Source organism: Canis lupus, chromosome 17 (assembly GCF_011100685.1).
Source record: "Canis lupus familiaris isolate Mischka breed German Shepherd chromosome 17, alternate assembly UU_Cfam_GSD_1.0, whole genome shotgun sequence".
Classification (NCBI taxonomy): Eukaryota; Metazoa; Chordata; class Mammalia; order Carnivora; family Canidae; genus Canis; species Canis lupus.
The window spans coordinates 16742135-16754372 of NC_049238.1; the positions used below are offsets into that span (position 1 = coordinate 16742135).

The 12238-nt window shown below is 34.9% G+C and overlaps 1 long non-coding RNA gene across 1 annotated transcript in view; it reads left to right on the forward strand.

Annotated features, from left to right (window-relative positions):
- LOC111090523 overlaps positions 1 to 6878 on the forward strand; it is a 76977-nt gene extending 70099 nt beyond the window's left edge. The window contains exons 7-8 of the long non-coding RNA XR_005371831.1: positions 3207 to 3431; positions 6295 to 6878. This is a non-coding gene — a long non-coding RNA (uncharacterized LOC111090523). The remainder of the gene's footprint in view (positions 1 to 3206; positions 3432 to 6294) is intronic.
- The last annotated feature ends 5360 nt before the right edge of the window (positions 6879 to 12238 follow it).

Below are 12238 nucleotides of genomic sequence, written 5' to 3' on the forward strand. Positions count from 1 at the left end.
AAATACTAGCAAACAGAATCCAACAATACATTTAAAAACTCATTCACCATAGTCACGTGGGATTTATTCCTGGGTTGCAAGCATAGTTGAAATTTCAAAATTCAAAGTGATATATCACATGAGTAAGAGAAATAATAACAGCCATATAATCATTTGATACAGAAAAAGCATTTGAAAAAATGCAGCATATATTCATGATAAAAATCCTCAACAAAGTAGGTTTAGAGGGAATATACCTCAACATAATAAAGACCAGATATGAAAAACCCACAGTTGACATCAGCCTTAATAGAGAAAAACTGAGAGCATTTACCCTAAGATCAGGAATGGTTAAGGTCAAGGATGTCCACTTTCACCACTTTTATTCAGCATAGGGCTAGAAGTCCTAGCTGAAGCAATCAGAACACAAAAAAGAAATAAAATGTATCCAGATTAGTAAGGAAGAAGGAAAACTCCTACTAATTGCAGATGACATGATACTAAATATAAAAAAACTGAAGAGTTCACCAAAAATCTGTTAGAACTAATAAATGAATTGAGTAAAGTTTCAAGATATAAAATCAGCATACAGAAATCTCTTGCATTTCTATACACCAATAATGGGTCAGCAGAAAGAGAAATTGAGGAATCTATCTCACATACAATTGCACCAAAAATAATAAGATACCTAGGAATAAACCTAACCAAGAGGTGAAAGTCTCATACACTACAAACTATAAAATACTGATGAAAGAAATTGAAGATGACACAAAGAAATGAAAGAACATTCCATCCCAAGGATTGGAATAACAGATATTGTTAAAATATCTATACTACCCAAAGCAATATACATATTTAATGCAATCCCTATCAAAACACCAACAGTATTTTTCACAGAACTAGAACAAACAATTCTAAAATTTGTATGGAACCAGAAAAGAGCCCAAATAGCCAAAGGAACGTTGAAAAAGAAAAGCAAAGCTGGCAGGATCACAATTCTGGACTTCAAGTTATATTACAAAGCTATAGTGATCAAACAGTAGGGAAGTGGCACAAAAATAGACATATTGATCAATGACACAGAATAGAAAACCTAGAAATGAACCCACAATTATATGGTCAATTAATTTTCGACAAAGCAGGAAAGAGTATCAATGGGAGAAAGATAGTATTTTCTCATGAATGAAACTGGACCACTTTTTTATACCATACACAAAAATAAATTCAAAATAGATTAAAGACCTAAATGTGAGAACTAGAAACCATAAAAATCCTAGAAGGACACACAGGTAGTAACTTCTCTGATGTTAGCTATGGCACCTTTTTTCTACAACTAACTCCTCAGTCAAGGAAACAAAAACAAAAGATAAACAATTGGGACTACATCAAAATTAAAACCTTCTGGACAGTAAAGGAAAGAGTCAGCAAAACTAAAAGGCAATCCTCCTAATGGGAGAAGATTTTGCAAATGACATATCTGATAAAGGGTTAGTTTCCAAAATATATAAAGAACTTATAAAATTCAACACCCCCAAATTGAATAATCCAATTAAAAATGGGCAGAAGATGTGAACAGACATTTCTCCAAAGATACAGAACATCAACAGACACATGAAAAGATGCTCATCATTTCTTAGCTACAATAAGACATGACCTCACACCTGTTAGAATGGCTAAAGTCAACAATATAAGAAACAACAGGTGTTGGCAAGTATGCGGAGAAAAAGGAATCCTCATGCACTGTTGGTGGGAATGCAAATGGGCAGCTACTGTGTTTTAGAGGTATAGATGTTCCTCAAAAACTTAAAAATAGAACTACCCTGAGATCCAGCAATTGCACTACTGGATATTTACCCAAAGAAAACAAAAACACTAATTGAGAGGGATATATGCATTGCTACGTTTAATGCACCATAATTTACAATAGCCAAATTATGGAAGCAGCCCAAGTGTCTATCAGTTGATGAATGGATAAGGATATGTGGTGCATATATAGACCCAAAGGAATATTATTCAGGCATGGAAAAGAAAGAAATCTTGACATTTGCAACAACCTGGATGGAGCTAGAGAATATAATGCTAAGCAAAGTAGGTCAGTCAGAGGAAGTTGAATGCCATGATTTCACTCGTACGTGGAATAAGAAACAAAACAAATGAGCATTGGGAAAAGAAGAAAGAGACAAACCAAGAAAAAGACAGAGAACTGATGGCAACCAGAGGTGAAGTGGGTGGGGGTATGGGTTAAATAGGTGATGAGGATTAAGGAGTGCACTTGTAGTGATTAACACTAGATGATGTATGAAGTTGTTCAATCACTTTATTGTACATCTGAAACTGATAAGACTATGTTAACTAAATGGAATTAAAATAAAAATTTTAAAAGTGACCACTCAACATGAACAATTTACAGAGGCCAGAAAATGTGTTGAAAAGACCAGCCTCACAAATAATCAGTGTTGCAAATTAAAGTAATATGGATTTTTTCATTCACCATATTAAAATAGATTTTTTTAATAAAATTCAATAGTAGAGAGAATGAATTTTATGAGCAGTTTCATACACTCCTAATGGGAGTGTAAATTTGGGTAATTTTCAAAATTTGCCAAGAACCTTAATGGATAGTTATCCTTTAACAATATCACTTTTGGTAATCTATGTAAAACAGAGAGAGGCAGAAACATAGGGATAGAGAAAGGTATAGATATATAGACAAGAGTTTGTGCAAAATAATGATTATTGCATCAAAATTTATCATAGTGTAAAAAATGAAAAAATTTTTTACAAAAACTACAGAATATCTGCATGAGGGACTGATAAACACTAAAATTCATGCTGTAGATGACTGTCCACCTTCATCATCATAGGAGGAAAAGTAGAATACAAAATTAAGAATTTTATTTAACACACATTAAGAAAAAAACTTGTAGGAAATAGTACAAAATATTCAAAGTGTGCTTGAGTATGTGAATGAATATATATATAGGAAAATATATATTCCTTATATAGGAATATATATAAGGAGACTTAGTTCCTTCTCTCTCTCTCTCTCTCCATATATATATATGAATATTATGGAAATTGAATTATATAGAATATTAAGGAGATGAATATTATGGAGAAATGTAGATACATAGAGATATATAAAATTCAAAATATATAATTGAAGTTTTTGCTCATTCTTTTCATTAACCTTTTCAGCTTTTACATGTTTTTTTTTTCTTTTTTAGTGAGAATCCACTGTTTCATAGTCAGAAAAACAAGCATTAAAATAAACAAAAAACTACGAATGCCCTTTCCTCAGTGAGTGTCTGCCTTTTCACTGACAGCGCTGCATCCACTAAACATTCAAACAAGCATCTTCTGTGACAGACTCCGGAGGCGTTTAACAGGCATTTTTATGAGCATTTAATGACCAAATATTTATAAATTCTCACAACACCTCTGTGAAATAGGTAAGAGAGCACATCATTCCTTCAAAAGCAAGCCCTGTTTGAAGTCCCTCCTTCACCAATGTTGTTAAGATTGTCAAATCTCCCCCATGCTGTAAGTGGCAATAGCAATGATTATTCTTTCTTCCTAGTAATAATAATAGTAAAATGCCATAATAACCAGGAATAAATTTATCCAAAGGAGAAATTGATGCCTGTTTTTGTCATCTAAGTTTTTTTATAGAGCCAACAGAAAGTCTCCACAGATTCCCAGAATCCATCTCTACCAATTCATTGATGCAGGGAATATCAGACACTATGTTCTGTTTTATTATTGAAGTAAATATATATTAAGTACCTACTTTCTAGGTACTGAGAATACAGCAGTAAACAAACAAACAAACAAACAAACAAACAAAAAAACCCTAGCAGCAAAACCAGTTTCTGACTTCAAAGGGTTTACAATTAAGTATATTGAAGCCTACCACGTCCCCCTCCTTCCTTTCCCCAGATTTCCAAAAAGCCAATGATGCAATAATGTCCTAAAGACTTAGTTCCTTCCAAGTTCCTAGAACAGTCTAGATGTGAAATAGGACTAATGTGAATAAACACATATGTATTGCTGAAAATTAAAACACACTCTTAAGCAATCCTGTAATGCTTCGTTTCTATTTCTACCTCATCTTGGCATACCACTGCTTCTGAGTCTCCATGCTGTCAGTTAAACCCTAGACCTGATGGTGTCCAATATGGTAGCCACTAGCTATACACAGTCATTTAAATTAAAATTAAAATTATAATTAAAAGTTTAGTTTTCAGTCACACTAGCCACAATTCAAGTACTCAATAACCACATGGCTAGTGGCCATGAATACACCATCGTGAAAGGACTATTGGGTGGCTCTGCTCTATAGTTTTACCAGGATTTTCATTGTTTTTTTTTTATAGATTTGTATTTATTTATTTGAGAGCTAGCAAGTGCTCATTTCACACGTGGAGGGGAGGGGCAGATGGATAGAATCTCAAGCACACTCCCACTGAACACAGAGTCCAACAGGGGTATGGGTGCTCAGTCTCACCACCTATGAGATCATGACTTGAGCTGAAACCAAGAGTCTAGACTCAACTGACTGACTCAACTGACCCAGGCACCCAATTTGCATTGTTTTTTAATAGAAATTTTCCTAACACCCACCCTGTGTGTCCAGATACTGTTGCCTACTCTTTATACTCAGATCTAAACTCTTTCCTAAGTATCCTTGCCTGCTGCTCATTAATGGAGTATCAGATGCAAGTGACTAGAGTTATGAGACTTAGAGTCTATACTTTCACTATGTTGTTCCCACCCTGTAGTTCAAACAGCTACTAACTTCTGGACTGTGGCTAAATCCACCATGCACCAGGACCTTTGAAGCAGTCTGGACCACTCTTTACTTCAGACTCTTACTATCATTTAGTAGTAATTGACTCATGTCAAGCCTGTCCTGAATCTCTCATTTCTTCTAAACATAGGACTGCCTCGTCCTTAGACCTGACACTATCTATAACTTTCCTGGTTCTGACTTTATTTCTCACCACTGTACAATTTATATTCTTTATATAAGGAAGTTTCCTTTGGCTTCCTTAAAAAAAAATTAACCTGGTCCTCGAGACTACAGCCTCCAGTTTAGCAGGCATTAATATTGATCTGCAAGAAGTACCTGGATTTAATGAATTTTCACAACCTTGGCTTGCCCATCTTGGTACATTTCTAGAGTCAACGTTCTTTGGCCCAGTTAGTTTCCATTGTCCTCCAGTGATTTGGTAAGAAAGTCTTTTTCAAGATTTTCCCTATCTCTTCTCTTCCAATCTCAGGAACTGCTAACATATATGCCTTGCACCTAAGTCTTGAATCATTCATCCAGCAACATCAAAAGTTCATATTGCTTGACCACAGTTTCGATATGATGCACTGTGCTATAATAAAAGGATATACAGAGAAGAATGAAACAACTCCTTTCCTTAAGGAGATCACTGTGCAATTATGACATGAAATTTTTTGGCACAGGAGAAAGACTTTCTTTCTGCCTTAAGAAATCATGGTCAAAATATATGTAGATCTTTGGAGAAGAGACTCCATGCTGACAAATTTACTTCTGCCATAAAGATGAAGATTGGTTCAGAAATGGCAAGTAGGAGACTATATATATGTATATATATGTAAACCTTTGCAAAATTTATTATTTTGTGAGATATTCTAGTCTTCATATACTTATACTATTTTCAAAAAAAATCTTACAAAATGATGACTAGGGAAAGGAATATTTGCAAATTTTCACATTTCCTTAGTAGTTTGGATTGCTCTAATAAACTGGAAACATTCTCTAATTGTCTCCTCAAACTGAAACATTCACCTTACCATTTCAACTTTAGAGATGTTTAGACTATTTCTTTGACTCCTGCTAAGTCTTGGCTACTGTGTAGCTACTCTTTCTTTGTTCAGTGCACCTTCTTAGTGAGTTTTATGTTTTTGGACTGGTCTATTTTTAGAACATCTTCCTTCATTTATTCAACAAATATTTTTCATTGTCCAGAATGTGTTAGACTCTGTTCTGAGTTTTAGAGGTACAGTGGTGATTGTTCATGTTACTTTACAGATAAACAAATGAACACTAAATTATCTGTCTCTGAAAAGTGTTAAGAAAAATAAAGCAGAGGAAACAAAGAATAACATTTACTCTTAGGGTATTTAGGGAACATTTTGAGGAGGTGACATCTGAGTAGAGACCCAAATGACATAAAATGGTAAACCATATTGGTATCTTTGGAAGTGTTTCCCACAAAAAGAAAACAACTCATTGAAAATCCCTGAGCAGAAGATAGACATGCACTGATTTTTGTTTTAAAGGGGTTTCTCTGGCTTCTATGTGAATAATAGACCTGTATGCAAAAGCAAGATAGAAGCAAAGACACCATCAAGAGATTATGCATCCTTAACTACGTGATTCAAAGGTATTGCAAGTCCCAAATGTCCATTACTTATGAATCATCTTGGCCCCTAAGTAGAATGTGTTTTTCTTATCTCTGTTGTACAATTTATTCTCAGGAATTTTATGTATTTCATGGGTCTGTTTTGTCAATGTTAAGCCTTAAAGCTCAATTATATTTTGTGGAGGGAATAGCAAAGAATAGTTCAATTTGATAGTGTTTAGCCTTCAATTATTAAATCATAGCAGTGCTTACTGGAAATGGCTTTGGTTGCTATAGCCTGTTGTTTGTATTTTTAAATGAAAAAGATAAGTCCAGTAAGGCCTTCCTCCTGTTGCCAAGAATAAAAGCCCAGCTTTATGAAAGCTCATCAAGACTGACTTGCCACTGATCCAGCTTTGAGGCATTTGGGGGAGCTTATTTTTTTTTATTTTAATCCAAAGACTGCCTAAAGACATTTACCCTTTCCAACTAAAAGCCTTGGGTAAGGCCATACAAATTATATTCATGCCAACTTTCCTAATGAGAGCAGCATATGCTTTCTTAATTTAAATGGAAGAATGGTAAACACAGACAAAACACGTTACCATTAGCAACTATATCAAAATTAGTAAATTTAGGATATATTTTAAAAATTATACATATATATATCATATTTTAATAATCATTTACCCAGTATGAAGTTTCAATGTGGTTTGGTGGGAAAATCTAAAAATAGATATTTTTGCATAAAAATCAGTTGCAGTGAATTAGCTGTAAGATTAGAAATCTTAAAAGAGAGCTGGTAATAAAACAAAAGTATAATTTGATTCTGCTTTGTAAGATGTTATCTCACTTTCTATGTTATGAGGTCCTGACAATATAATGACAATAAAACTGACCTAACTTAGTTCCTTTAATTTTATATTGATACATTGGTTTGACTTTAACTAATATAGGCTTTGACTTACAGATTATGAAAAAGATTTAGCTCTCTGTAGAAGCATTATTAAAGAGTTGTAAGTATAATGTTGACAAATCATTCATTGTATCTTATATTACATTCCCTTATATGTCACTCCCTATGAAGATTTTAGCACTTTTGTTTGTATGCTTATTTTGACTCATGAGAGACAGTAATAAAGTTGAAGATTGTGTGCTTAAGGAGCAGGTATATTTGTGGGAAATCTTCTACTTGACATTTCAAAACTGTGAACATTATTTCTTTATGTGATCCATTTACTGTAATAAATATAACTTAATAATTAAATATTTATCAAAATATATTTTGCTACCTTATATATAGACAAATGTGAGATTTCTTATTAAAACCACTCTTTTGAAATGCATTCTTTGAGTGGGGGAAATGAAGATTAATGATGTTTGAGGTTTAAAAAATGATGTTTGAATAGTTTATGATCTTAAATAGTTAATGTATGGCTCTTTGTGGCTTGAAACTGGTCTAGTTAAGGGGAGGCATATTGCCCTGAAACTTTGCTATTGGCACAGCGCTTGCCTTAGATACTTCTTTGGGTCATTGTTCTCATTAACTTTGGGTATGTAGCAAACAAATTACAGTTGAGTTTTACTTTTGCCATTTAGAATTGAGGTCAGATAACATGAATCCTTGAACATACCTCTAGATGAACTTTGCACTAAATACTTGGCTATGGAAAATAATTTTCAGAATTCTGATTCTTAATTCACAATAACATGATCAGTTCAGAAAAAGTGTTACTATATCATGATAAAATTGATTCCGCTGATTTTATTTTTCCAGAATTTGGAAAACATTATGTTAGGCAAAGCACATATGTAAAACTAGATGTGTTCAAGGAGATAAAAGAATTCAGCATCTATTGAGCATCTGCTATATGGCATGCATTGAGCTAGTTGGTTACAGTAGCAGTAAATATTTATCAGGCATGGTACAATTCATTTGTTATGGATCTTCCCATTGCTATATAATCAACATTTCATAATCAATTAACGTGATGCCACAATATCCAAAAGCAAAGCTATTTCAATTTTAAGGAGGCAGTTGTAAGAGAGGATATCATTAAAATAAGGCATAAATCAGAGCCAAGGTACTTGGCAGGATAGTGGATTTTGTCTGTTTGTCTTCTGGGAAACATTTTTCTGTGCTTATGAACCAATATGGAGCAATACCCTAGTGTTTTTCACACTCCATGATGCTCCATTTATGCTCCATTTCCCTTAAGGAAAGTGAACTTAGGAAGTTTATTTCTCCCTAGGTTACATGCCCTGCCACAATGACTCAGTAAAACTACCCCTTTCATCCTGGCCAAAGAGAACTTTAAAGGTACCATGTGCCCTAGAGAAGATGAATGGCAGGGGTTTCTAAGGCATCTGCATTCAACTTATACTACTCAATATGTTTCCTTCTTATTGGCCTATGAAAAACAATGCCAAAAAAAAAAAAGAAAAAGAAAAAGAAAAACAATGCCAATCAACTCCTCTCATAGTAGAAACATTACTTCTATTTTTTAAAATTAATTTTTAAATTTTATTTAAATTCAATTAATTAACATATACTATATTATTGGTTTCAGAGACAGAGGTCAGGGATTCATCAGTTTTATATAACACCCAGTGCTCATTACATCAAGTGCCCTCTTTAATGTCCATCACTCAGTTTTCCCATCCCCCCACCCACCTTCCCTCCAGCAACCCTCAGTTTGTTGCCTATGATTAACAGTCTGTTATGGTTTGTCTACCTCTCTAATTTTATCTTGTTTTATTTTTTCCTTTCTTCCTCTATGATCCTCTGTTTTGTTACTTCTGGATGAATAGTACGGAGGCAGATTAAAGACTGAGTTTCTGTTCTGGCCCCAGAAGAGAATGTACTCTATATAGTGCATTTAGCTTGACAAAGTAAATATCAAAATAAACTCAATAAACTAGTTTGTGTTTTAGCAAGACATTATATTTACAGTTGCATTCTGTTAAAAATCTCTTCAAATTCAAAAGAACAAGTGTCACGTCTTCCATTTTTTGCAGATGAAGAAATTGAAAATCAGAGATTATGAATGAATTTCCAAAATCACAGCTACTAAGTAGCAGGTATCAAGTATCAGGATATACTTTACTCATTTCCACTTAATCAGTCAATGGTATGTGGGAGTTCTTGAGACCTTCTCCTTGGCACTCCATTTTCACATGGTATGGTCTGAACCTGCTAAGTTACTGTTTGTATTTGTGGTACTCATATTGCTGGTGAAGGTACAGAATCTCTGTTCAGCAGGCCTTTTAACTAACCCATAAGGAATAATTTCTGAGCCACATAGCACTACATCTGCCACAAGGAGAGGTTATAGAGGCAAGGATGCAAATTAGAGATTTAAAGACTATCCCAATGCTGACATTCACATTTTTAGAGTACATGCAGAAAAGAGAAGCCTTGATTATGGAACTAGTCTGCCATTTTGCATGATCCAGGGAACTAGGAACATGTTTACCCTCAATCACTGAGAGAAAGACCAGTCTAGGGGGTACATTGTGTTTCCAAAGTGCCCACAAGTAGTAAACTGAGACAAAAGAGCAATAAAGAGAAAGTAAATTTAGGATAATTAGAAAAAGTCAACACAGCCTTTAAAAGATAGTACAAAAGAATAACTTGAACCAGAAAGTGATGGATGTTCTAGGAACCACAAGCCATATGAAAAGAACACAGTAGCCAGCTTATATGGACTTGCATTGATCAAATCTAGGACAGTTTGAGCCTCAAAATAAATAATGATAGTAATGAATGGATTATAATCTAATAAATAAAACAAGAATTCATGGGTCCATAGAATGATATAAATAAATGAATAAATACATAAATAAATGAAGAAGGGGAAAGTCTCCCTTATGTGGAATTCTACCTTATAGGAGAAGTAATGGAGGTAAAAAAATTAGTAATGAATGCTAAAATTAACAAGTGAAAGTTTGATGAAAGAGTAGTTACATCATTTCAACCATAAATTACTTAGTATATCTTTATAAATTCCATTAATTACAAAGGGAAAATCTAATCTTATGGGGAAGGCCAACAATTTGACCAAGTGATTCAAAGCTAATACCATCAATATATCAATACAGGGATGAATCAATAGCATGTGTCTCTTGCAATGACACAGTGAGAGAGAAATAAAATTGAACATATAATACATCTGCTAAAATGTGTAACGTGAATCTAAATAAGAGCAACTATCAGACAACTAAAATAAAGGGCAATTCTAAAAAACAATCGACATGTGTGTTTCAAAACTGCCCAGTTAAAGAAAGAAAAACATAAATAAATAAATAAATAAATAAATAAATAAATAAATAAGGGAGGGAGGATTGAGTAACTATTCCCAATTAAAGGAGAGCAAAGAAGCAAGACAACTAAAAGCACATATGATTTTGGATTTGACCTTGACCTGGGAAAAAGAATTAAAAGGAGAGTCATGGAAAACTGATGATATTTAAATGTGGGCTAGAAGTCAGAAAATAGTATTGCATTAATTCTTAATCTTATGATTTTGCTACCTGTACTATGATTATTTAAGAGTAATTTATAGATAATTTTTACTTTGCTCTTAGAAAATACACCCTAGGGACGCCTGGGTGGCTCAGCAGTTGAGTGTCTGCCTTCGGCCCAAGGCGTGATCCTGGAGTCCCAGAATTGAGTCCCACATCTGGGTCCCTGTATGGAGCCTGCTTCTCCCTCTGTCTGTGTCTCTGCCTATCTCTCTCTGCATCTCCCATGAATAAATAAAATCTTTAAAAAAATATACACCCTAAAGTATATAGGAACAAATGGTTATGAAGTTCTTGAACTTATGCTCAAATGAGTCAGAAAAGAAATATGCATAGATTCACATAATGTAATACATGGGACAGAGGGAGAAAAAATGATAAAACAAATGGGTCAGAATACAAATGAAAGACTAGAGGAAGATGGTGGTGGCAGAGGAAGACCCTAGGCTAGTCTTGTTCCACAAACACAACTAGATAACTATCAAATCATCCTAAATACCTCAGAAATCAATCTGAAGACTGACAGAACAAACTCCACAGCTAAAAGGAGAGAAGAGGCCACACTGAAGTAGGTAGGAAGTGTGGAAATGTGGTTTAGGGGCTCAATGGATCAGGTGCTGCAGAGAGGAGGGAGCCATGGTCTCTGGAAAGGGTGAGAAAGAAGGGAACACACCAGGGAATGCACATGGAGAGCATTTCCCCAAGATCATTGTCAACAAGAGGGGCTGAATTTTTTTTTTTTTTTTTTTTTTTTTGCCTTTCTTTAACTGGGCTAGGATAGAGCCTGGAGGGCACTGCACTGCTCCTGAAGAGAAGGCAGACAAGCAACTTGGAGGCAGACACTGTGGAAATAGTTATCTGAAGAATGCCTGGGGCACATAGAGGGTAGATTATTCACTCTTCTCAGAGCACATCCCTGAGAGGCAGCATTCATGGAAACACCTCACCTGGAACAAGAGAGCTGGCTGGCACCATTTCCGTCCCTTGAGCCTCATCATAAACACAGAGCCACCTATGGGAAGTAGCATAGCATGGACACTGGCTACCAAACCTGCTTACACCAAGTGCTGGTCCCCTGTCTTCTGGTGGGACTGCTTTTTTCAATAAAGCTTGCCTCAGTCCCAGTATGGCAGGCCCCTCCCCCAGAATACCAGCACAAATTCCCACATATCCCAACCAGAGTGTTCTGTGGGGTTTCAGTTCTGTTGGAGTTGGTGTCAGATCTCATTTCATAAGCAGACCAGAGCACATCTAGTTAAAACTCATCACCTTCAGGCAAGGAACCAAAAACAGCCTAGCATGCAAGGAGAAACTCTGCAGACAACTGGCCTAAAGGATAAACCAGTCAAAATACAACA